Here is an 11,480-nt window from a genome sequence, read left to right on the forward strand (position 1 = left end):
AGATTCTTGTTTACAACAAGTCCCTGCGTTTATGGCTTATTCGTTGATAACATTTCAGCTATACAACTTTAGCATCCCAAAACATATCCAACCTCATAGTTAAAGTCAGGAAGAAATATCTTCATGTTGCCTGATCCAAGGAATAGCCAATCCACACCTTCTTAGATAATCTCATTGGATCAGGTACCATCTATTTTTTTACTCCCAAATTCCCAGCCCCTTCCCTACATCTCTTACTGTGTTTAAGAATGACATAGTCACTTGCTTGCTAAACAACTCTAGTTGGAGGTCTCATAGGGGGCATAGGTAGCTCAATTTAGTGTCTAATCATTTTTGCTTCTTCCCACCTCAGTAAAATACTGTTTCCTATTTTTGCTCATCCCTTTACACCTAATCTATCAAGTTTTATCAGTTATACCTCTTAACATGTTTTAAATCAGTAGTTGTGACTTAACTATTCTTCCTCCCTCAATTCATCCATTGCCACATTTTTCATGAAGTCATGAACACCTCGTACCTGCATTGCCACCATAACAATGTGCCTACAGCCTATTCACAAACTCATGATTTTCTTTTCTCCCTTGCTCTTAGGACAAAAATCTTACTTCCTTACTGGACCATCTTTCTCTCTAGACTGTGAGTTCTTTGACAGAAGAGACTGTAATTCAATTAAGAATTAAATATTTATTGAATAAATATTTGTTCTATGGATGGTGAAACAGATCTTTTCCTTCCCAAGGTGTTGAGAGAGGGGAGTGTGGAATAGCAGTCAGGGACCACGACCTCTGTCGCCAGTGGCTCAAGTCTTTCAAGAGCAGGAGAAGTTGACACCAACTTGCAATGACCCAGTTGTACCCTGCTATATACTGAGTAGGGATGAGCTCATTGTGTCTCCGTTGGTGCTTTGTAAGTTTTGTCATCTTTCTTTTATGGACGAGAAAATTGAGGTCCAGTAAAGAAAGAATGTGCCCATACTCACACAGTTAAATAACTGACCAGGTCATGATTCAAAACAATCTGTCTAACCATAAAGTACAGCCTCCATTAACCACATAGAATTCAACCCGTAAACTAAATCCAGTAACCTTGCAAACGAACCACATCTGGTCCAGGCACCCTGCCCACCTTTCTTCAATGCCTGTTACAAAACATCCACTGGGTTTTCCATTCCACCCACCAAAGCTCTGCAGCCACAGCCCACAGGCTCCAGCAGAACTCAGAGTTTGTAATCTGATTTACAGATAAGGAATCTCTTGCATAACCTTTCAAATCCAATAATATGCACCTTGTTTTTCTGGACTAAATGGAAGGTTTTAGCTAAATTTTTTTCTTTAAGAAAAATTCATTCACATTCTTTGCATCATGGAAATGAGCTTTTGGTTTTGTCATATAAACACGATGGCACACATGATTAAAGAATTAAGGACTATTGAAGCCTGGAAGGATATTAGCAATGGTGGGAGAAACTAGGGGTCCAAATAATTTAAATAATCTTCCCAGAGTTACATGTTAATCAGACAAAGATCTGGATAGAAATGAAGTAGTGTTGCTTCTACTCCCTAACCTACTTTTTAAAAAAATGGATTTTCCTTGTAATAATTATAAGATGTTATATTTTGTATTATTCTCTCTTTTTCAGATCATTTTCTTTCTTAGTATGTATCTTTAGTACATAATATTTACATTCTTTGTAGGGAGTTGATACATGTACATAACACAGCTTAATATCTTTTTTTTAAATCCTCTTTCCCTCCCTTCCCTTACACCCTTTCTCTTATCTCTTGGCTCCCTTTCCTTTTGAGGAAGCTCTCTCTCTCTCTCTCTACTTCTTATTATCTATTTTTGTTTTATTTTTTACTATATCTTGGATTTCTCAAGAGAAACTAGATAGTTGTCCTACAAAAGATATTAGTGCAAGCTCTATAGCCTGAAACTATCAGAAGTTGTATTAGGTGATAACAGAGAAGATCTTCTTGCAGAAGCCACCGAAGAAGTTTCCTTGGATATCCCAGAAAGGGAATCTATTTTCCCTCTCAGACCCCTACTACACTTGTTGCTTCTAGAATTAAATCAGAGTGTGTTGGCTCCTGTGATCTTTGATAGACCCAGGGAGGAGATTGAAAAAGTAAATGGAGATATATTTGATATAGAAACTGTATCAGATCCATGAATACTTACATGGCATATAGAGTAACAACAAAAGGACATCTCTTTCTATGTTCACTAAGAGTGAATTTCAGTTAAAAGAAGACTCAGTGGTTTTCTTGGTTTGAACAACAAATTAGCAAAGGTTTACATGTTGGTTTATTGTACCACCAGTTCCAAGAAAGAGTGCAGTTAAGTGTGATCAAGGTCATAGTAGGTAAGTAGGTCTTGAAAAGTATTTTCAAAGAACAGTAAAATATCCAACTGGTTTAAGGCAGTTGTTGGAAGGTTCAGAGCCGCCCAGAGCAGTTAATACACAGACTCTGAGTGCAGGAGGAATAATGAGAGTGGCGAGCAAGGCTGCCAACACTGTCAACAAGATGACAATCAAGACAAATGAGTCAGATGCATGATTTAAAGAAGAGTGGCAGCAATATGAGGACCTCAACCAGCCACTTAGTACTCTTTATGACAGTTTTGAAGCCTTGGTCTGTTGTAGAAAACAACTTTGAGCCAATTCAGCTGCCTTTCTCAAAGTGCTGCTGTGCTAGGTAATGCTGATGGCCACACTGCTTTATCCAGACTTTTGACTCAGCTTGCAGAGGTTAAGAAGAACAGAGACCAGTTACATCAAGAATAAGTTTTGCTGACTTTTATATCTTTTCAGAACTAGTTAGTGACATATTCATCTTTTTGCTGTAGTGAATGCTGTGTTTGATCATCTAAAGAAGTGCTGGCAAAATTGGAAAGATTTTACTTTGCTCAAAAAACACAAAACTAAGGCAAATGTGATTGCTAACAAACCAGATAAAATACAGCATGCTAAAAATGAAATAAGAGAGTGAGAGGTGAAAATACAATGCGGGGAGATTTTGAAAAGATCTCTAAAACCATTCAAAAGGAAGCCAGAACGTCTGAGAAAAAATGATGAAAGATTTAAACACTTTTCCCACAACATGCTTAGAATCAGTACAAACAAAGCCCCAGCTAATGAAATACTGGGAGGCTTTCCTTCTTGAGGCCAAAGATACTGCCTAGCAATAACATTATTCCAACAGATCTTTTGCAAAAGGGAAGGAGACCAAGAGAGAAGGGAGGGGGAAGGGAGGGAAATGGAAGGGAATATAAAAAGAATTAAGATGTGTTATGTCAGGTACCAATTCCTCATGATAAATGTAATCATTATGTATTACAAACGTACCAATAAAAATAAAAAATAATTGAGGAGACAAGAGAAAAAAAGAACACATTGGACATTGGTTCCAGTATCCTGAACTTCAGCGAAATCACTTAAAACCATCTAAATAAGTCACTTAAAGAGGAAACATAAATGAGTGAACAAAATAGTAACGTGGCCAGAAGTTCAAGGAAATCTAGTGTAAAAAGGGAACTAACATCCGATTCATTTAAAAATTCAACCACACCTTGAGAATTTCTATGTACCTAGCATTACAGGTGGAAATTAATAAGGCATATCTCCTATGGGTGCATTCACATCCTAGCCAGGGAGACAGATGTAACAACAAATAAATCAAAATTTCTCACAATAATCATGCTAACATGAAGTATCTGAATGAGACAGGAGAAAAAGCAATAAGTTTGTTTTGGAAGTCTTAAAGAATTTGGATGCCCAAGGAATCCTTAGGACATCTAAGCAAGGTTTTGAAGGACAGATAGGAGTTCATCAAACTGAAACAGAGAAAACTACACTTGCAGAGTTCTGAAAGCAAACATGAGCAAAGAAACAGAAAAGCCAGTGGGGTGTGTGGGGGTCTGGTGATGGTTGCTTATAGAATATCTGAATACAAACATCGGTTGTGTGCACATCTTCAAGGAATCAATGCCTTCTTCAGCTTACAGCCACAGAGAATATTTAGGGTTCATCACTAGCAATGCTTTCCTTCTTGATATATTTCCTAAAGAATGAGTCAAGTCAATCAAAGCTGTGTGCATACAGATATATATTAAGGAAAAAATAACACAGGAGGCAAGGAGTCTTATAAATGTCACAGCACTGTCCATTTCTGCATGATATATGAAATAACATAAATTCACTGCTCTCATAAATTTAGAGAGAAGTCCAACTTTAGGGTCTGTTTACAAGGGCTATTTGACTTGGTGAACAAAGCATTCTCATTTGCTCTGGGGGCCTTTTTATAACTGCATTAGGTTCTTATGGAACAGATTCGGTGGTCTAAGTCCTTGGTGGATTGGGATATGCTACAGAGCTTCAAAGCCAGCTCATGTGCTTTTTGCTTTGCCTTCTTTGTCTGGCAGTGCTCTCTGGCAGATCCTGGAGAAAGCTGGCACTGGCCTGCTGCATATTTACTTGTTAACAATCTAGTTCTTCTGCATTAGTCTTTTTCTATGAACCTTAAGATACCACAGAGATGCTAGTAGTTTTTGCTAAACTTGCTTAGCTTTTGTTGAGGTTAAAAGGATGCCACACTCAACACTGGCTGCTGTTTATAGGAGCTAAGCTTTCTGTGTGATGCTAAGTTTCCTGGGCTGGACTTCAGAAGACTGGAGTCTTTTCTCAACGTTGCAACTATAAGCAAGTAAATTGGACAAGTGGAATCTTGCTCATTACTGCTGTCTTTGTTGGAACATAACAGTATTTGTAGCAGAGAATGGGAGCTCATGACTACCCTGAGATTGTATTTCCAAGTTATCTTTGGTCCAGGATTGCCAAGTGAGCTATAAGCAAAAGTTGTGGGGTAGAGTCCCTGTTAGGAGAAATACTATTTCTTCCCTTTGTTCATTCTTTCTGATTCTTGTCTTGACCATCTGATAGCTGGTGCTCCTACAATCATTCGGAGGATGAAACAGATTTGCTGATGGAAATCATGCACTGAAGTTGGAGGATAATGAAGCTACAATGAGCCTGCATCCCTGATGTCATGGAAACCTGCATCCTAGCTATGAACCACCTACCTTCTGTACTTCGTATTATTATTATTAGTGAGTTTCACTAATTTGGGTTTTCTAGTGCGTGGAGTTTGAAACAATTTCTTATGTAAATAGTTTATTCCCTTGTACTATATAAGTTTTCCCTAAATAGCAAAGAATGCAGCTGCCAGCAAGTCTAGAGAAAAATGCAGTACTGATGAAGTTCCAGGGTTCAGGAGTCAGGTTAGCCAAGGCAGCATCCTGGCTCCACCACTCAAGAGCTTGTGACCATGAGCAAATAAATGCCTTTATTGTCTCATGCCTCAGTTTCCTCAGGTTTACAATGATGATGATAACAGCATTTGCCTGCTAGCATGGCTAGGAAGATCAAGGCAAAAGAGAACATTATGTAACGTGCTTTGACTGTGCCTGGAACCTAATTAACACTACGAAAGTATTAGTTATTGTTTTGCTTTTGTTTTTTAATTCTAGCTCTGTGAACCAAGGTACAGCAAAGAAATCCCATGAAAAGACTGGGGTTGCACTAGTTTTGGTGAAGTCCTAGGTATCCAGAACGACAGAACACTTAAACTGGTCTGCCCTGGGGCACACGCCGACTCTGGAGCCGATGGTGGTGTCAATAGAAGGCGTTAATAGAAAGGATCCAGCAGGTGAAGGATGGGTCAGCAAGCAAATCCTCCTCTATGACCACTACTTGTCTCTTGAGGACACTGAGAAAATGCACAACTGCAGAGCTCACAGTAACTTTTTATAGCAATGATTCAAGGAATTGCTGCTGGCAGTCTTCTCATCAGTCTTCAGGGCCTTGGTTCTCTCCTGTCAGACTTGCTGGAAATGCGGGTCTCATTTTTTCTGAGGTCTAAGGCAGCTCCTGGGAGATGGAGCAAACCTGCTATTCTGACCTCCCGCTCCCCTCCCACTTTCACACGTATAATGGACCCAGTTCATGCCTGCAAATGTAGCGACATTCACCACTGAGCCTGACACTTTCAGGGAAAAAACAAACAAACAAACAAAACAGAAGTGTCTGTACTGCCAACAAAGGGAGAACAACATTTTGTTAGAGAACAAAATGATCCAGAAACTCTACAGCTGCTTGGTGTATCCTACAAAATCCTCCCCCTCTCTCTCATATACAAACATTCTTCATACCTTTATATCATATTTATTTACTGTATTTTGATGACTTGAGACTTGGGGCCCGGGGACTCCCCTTCCTGAGGTTAGCTGAGTCCTAGAGATAGTAAGCAACTCAACTTTCAAATGCAAACCAGAAAAGAGATCCTCATCCACTCAACCCCCACTCTAACACACTCCAACTATCCAGGCCACTGTGTACCCCAGCTGGACCAGCCTATGCACCCTAAATAATTTAGCCAAAATTATCCAGACTAATAAATGCCAAACCTGCTCACCTTGCTCAGCCCTTCTTGCAAAATCACAATAAAGGCTATTTCTCCCTTTGTCCCTCACCCTTTCCGCCTCCTGATTGACCCAGTGCTTCCCCATGTGGTCCAATTTCTAAGTGTCTATGAGCTTCTTTCTTCTTGACTGTCATTTCCATGTCTGTGTGTCTTACCATCCCTGATTAAAACAGATCCCAGTATACTCTGTGAGTGTGTACACATACACATACACATATAGATACACATACAGATACACATACACATGGCACCCATGCAAGGATACACAAGTCTGCAATATTTAAGCAGCACAGTCTTGGGCTTACTTTTCTTAAGCACCAGCTTTTCCACAGACATGCACAGCAGACACCAGGTCTTCCCAATGCTTATGTCTTTGTACTGAATCATAGCATCTGATTCTCATTGTAAGTGTATCAGGATGACTGTTCTGGGAATCTATTTTTGGGTCCAAAGAGATGATATTAAAAATAGTAAAGAAGTCAATTATATTATTATAGCTTAACAATCAAGAAATTTCACAGAGAATTGATCTCTGCCTTTGGTGGTCTTAGCATCTTACAGAAGAAACCTGCCTGGCCTAGACGACAGCGTGGGAAGAGGTGGTGACCACTGGTTGAAGTCTCAGAGGGTCCTCTGGGGTTAACAGTGATGGGACTGCTGAGAAAAATGACGCTAAGCTTATACCAAGTCCTCAGGCAATGGCACTATGTTGTTCTAAGCAGGTGAGTCCAAGAGAAGCTTTGGAAATGAGAAGCCAATTGTTCCCTCTGAATATGAAAAACAATAATTAAAATATTTCCATGCTCATTTTACCAAACTCCTTCCTCAGTTCTCACCAACCACCTAGGGTTTGTGCCACAGGGAATTTTAAGGCCTTCTGCTCATTGTCTTCACCAGGAGAAGTCTCCAGAGAATAGATTTGTTCCAGGAGAGTGGAATGACCCTTCCAACATACGACTGTCTCCCAGGTTTCTGGGAGGCCGGAGTCTACGTTCCTGCTACAATGCAGTTCCACAGTTAAGTTCTTGTCAATCACTGTCTCCTCTTCTGTGTGGTCCTTGAGGACAAAGGTCAGGGATCAAATGGGCTGGGGATTTAGTTCAGGGGTGCTACACCTGCCTCACAAGCTCAAGGTCCTGAGTTCGAGATCCCAGGTACAAAACAAAAACACCCAAAAACCAAAACAAACAAAAAGGTCAGGGACCAACAGAAGATATGCTGAAAGAGCAAGGAGGACCTCGTAGCATTCTCCACAGCCACTGCTCAGGGATCCACAACTGAATTCCGGAGATATTTCTGGCCCATCCCTGGGAGATAAGAGCCTGGGGCAGCCTTCTGGAAAGCATGTGTTCTTTCTCTAGTGTGGAGGTTGGTGGAGAAGAAAGGAAATCACAATTTACGAGGGACCCACCTTTTGCTTGCTACTACACACAGATTATTTCAATTAAAATCCATACAACAAATGGGAAAGAAATCATTGCTGGCTTTGAGATGTGAAATTCAATTTCAGAGAGGCCGATGTTTTGCTGAAGTTCACATAGGTGGTAAGCGACACAGCCAGATTCAAAGCTGACTCCTGTGCCAGCACCAATCATACCATGCTAGTTTCCTACAGCAGGGTCAGCACTGCCTGGAGCTCCTTAGAGATGCAGATTCTGAGGCTTCTCCCAAATCCACTGAGTTGGGACCTCTAGGGTGGAGTCCAGCACTTGCACTAGGGGCTTTTAACAAGTCCTTTGAGTTACTCTGATGGACCCCATGTCATACTCTGTCTTCTTATTCTTCTTGTCCCAAAGACAGACTCTGAAGCTTGCCAAACCAGAAGGCCTCTTTAGGCAGCCATGGTTAATTCGATACTTTTCAATTTCTATGCCCTCATGAGTAAAATAAGAATAATAATATCTCAAGGTTAATGCTGGGATTAAAGATTAAGTGAGTTGACAACTCATTACAGCATGTTTCAAAGAGAAAATAATGAATAATTGCCATTACTGTAAACCTTACCATTCACTTTTCTTTCTTTGTCATACCAAGGTTAAATCCAACCACCAGAAGGAGGAAGAGCAGGAGTACAGCAGACCCTCGAGTTATGACCAGCCTCACATACAAACAACTTGGGTTACAACCAGAATTTTAGTTTTAATTTACTATCAAAGTCATGAGCTACAACCCAAATGTTGTCTGCTTGTGTTTCCCAATGGTCTCAGATACAGATTTAACCCTTAAATAGTTCTGGAAGGAGCAGTAGAACATCCTGTGTGGGTTTAATTCATAAATCCTGGGCCAATGTCTCTTTAAGGACACTGAGATATGCCTTTATACAGGAGAGAGGCTTTGAAGGCTGTGTAGAGGAGCCTGAGCCTTCCACTGACCAACTTGAGTTACAACTAGTCCTTGGGAATGAATTGAGTTTGTAAACCAAGTGTCCACTGTATTTTATAGCACTGTAAATCTGGCCAAGTTATACAGACTCTGAAATCATTTTCTACTCTACCAAATGGAGACAGCCCTAGTACTGTCTTAGTCACTTTCTCTCTTTGCCAAGCCATAAGCCTGACACCCTCACTTTAAAAGGAGGAAAGTTTAGTTTGGCTTGCAGTTTTAGAAATTGCAATCTATGGTTGGCTGGCTCAAATGCAGAAACAGGATGGTGGAAGAGGCTGCTTTGGAGGAAAACTGCTTACATCATGGAAGCTGGGAAGCAGAGAGAGAAGGGAGGAGGCTGGGAGGGAGATATAATCTCACAGGCCATGTTCTCTCTTCTGACCAGGCTCCACCTCCTAACGTAAGGCAGCTCTAACACTTCCATACTCCAATCACTTCCAAACACATGAATCTGTGGGGATCATTTTAGATCCAAACCATAATATGCTACCTCACTGAATAGATTTGAGGGATAAATAGATTAAGGCAAGTAAATCATCTCAGAACCGTGCATGGGACACAGTAAGCTCGATTAACATTAGCTGCCATAGGGTGATGCTCACATTAGTTCTTTGGTCCACACTTTTTGGCAGCTCTGACATGATTGTCCAGAAAGTGGTGGAAACAAGCAGCGCCTCCAGCAGAAGGACCTCCTGTCCCACCACGTGGGTGACAACTTTCTTTTCTTCACGCACAGACCTCCACCAGGTCACACATCCCACTGCCTGCTCCACTCGTGTTTCTTCATGGTATCTCTTATACAAATTAGTGTTCCACAGATGCTGGTCAATAAAGCACTGCTGATCTGCAATCACAATTTGTAGACACCACCTATGCTAGGCAGAACCGCAGTCTCCTAAAGATACCCACATCCTAATTCCTGGGGTCTGTGAACATGTTAGAATATGTGACTCAGGAAGAACTGAGATTGTAGATGGAATTAAGGCTGCTAAACAGATTATCCTGAGTTATCTATGTGGGCCCAGTGTATCACCAAGTTATTTAACTATGAAAGAGAGAATCAGAAAGAATCACAGTGATGCAATCTGAGATGTGCGTGGCGTGAGGGGCTGGCTTTGAAGATAGAGCAAGGGGTGGCTTCTAGAAGCTGGGAAAGGAAAGGGAAGGGAAGAAGATCTTTTCAGAGATTCCACACTTTGCAGCTTGGCCTACACCTAGATTTTAACCCAGTAAGAACTGTTTTGTAATTCTGGCCTCCAGAGCTTTAAGACCATAAATTTGTGCAGTTTCAAAGCACTAAGTTGGTGATCACTTGTCATAGCAGAAACCTCACCACTGGCTCCACCATTATAATCAGTTTATAACTGTCTCCTTTTCATTATTTAGGCTAACTGCTTCATTCTCCTGTTTCTACAGCAGTACTCTCCTCAGGGTGGTAGGACATTGTCTTAGTTACTTTTGTCATTGCGGAGACAAAATACCAGACACCCAAGGTTAAAGGAGGAAAGGATTATTGTAGCTCACAGAATGCAGGTGTTTCAGCCCATGGTTGGCTGGCCCAAGGCAGTATATCATGACAGGCAGGCAGGAGACAGTGAAACAGCAAGCAGCAGCAGCAAGTGACAGCAGCAGCCCTCTTTCTGTCCCTTATATCCTCTCCATGCTACAGGCCCTTAGAATGGATAGAGCTCACACCCAGAGTGGGGCACCCTTAATCTCAATCACATCCTTAATCCTAACATCACATACCCTAGCTCCAGCTACCCCCAGAATGCCTCACCTATGACTGCCTGAGGCTTTGGGAGACATCTAGACACAGGACCCAACAGGCATCAAAGAGAATTTCCCACTATATAATTATTATCTGAGAATGACCTCATAGACACACGCTTAAAATCTTCTACCAAGATCTAAGGCAGCTTCCCAGGATATGGCACCTTGGTCCTCACCAGTGGGACTATGAGCTATTCATGCTCAGCCTTTGAACTCAGCCTCTGGTAACTCCCCAGAGAGGTGTGAAAAAGTAGAGCTATTCCAGCAGTCCTCCCTCCCCAGCATCCTCATCTGCCTGCATTCTGTTGGGCAGGAACCACTCAAAGGGGATCCAGCCCCTCCTTTATACCAGCTCAAGGGAGACCAAATGTGGCTCTGTCAGCAAGTGGGAGATCAAAGAGCCATCACTCCCCACTCCAGCAGGGCAGTTTGGGAGAACAGGAGGGCCCACTAAGTACTGCTCTCCCTCTATGGGGGTTGTGATGTCCACCTTCTCCTGCCTTTTCACCCTGGCCTCTCAGGACTTGACCTTGGCCTCTTCTGGAAGTTTTCAAAATAGGGAGAGTCCAAAGGTTTCTAATACATACAAATGATAAGTGCTTGAGAACATGGGAATACTAATGACCATAATTTGATCATCACACAGTATGTATGCATACTGAAGTATCACACTGTACCCCATAAATATGTACAAATGTTGTGAGCTAATTGAAAAGTAAAATTGTAGACATTCAAACATTTTTTTAAATATTGCACTGTATTTTAAATATTAACATCTAATATGTTAACACATTTAATTCAGAAAAAAGAATTCAGTATAATGGTGTTAATCACGAGAAATGA

The 11,480-nt window shown here is 41.3% G+C and overlaps 1 pseudogene; it reads left to right on the plus strand.

The window, feature by feature from the left end:
- The first annotated feature begins 1,398 nt into the window (after positions 1 to 1,398).
- On the plus strand, positions 1,399 to 3,183 carry LOC104873547 (annotated as a pseudogene).
- The last annotated feature ends 8,297 nt before the right edge of the window (positions 3,184 to 11,480 follow it).

The sequence above is a fragment of the Fukomys damarensis genome, unplaced genomic scaffold (assembly GCF_012274545.1).
Source record: "Fukomys damarensis isolate Sample0158 unplaced genomic scaffold, DMR_v1.0_HiC HiC_scaffold_35, whole genome shotgun sequence".
NCBI lineage: Eukaryota > Metazoa > Chordata > Mammalia > Rodentia > Bathyergidae > Fukomys > Fukomys damarensis.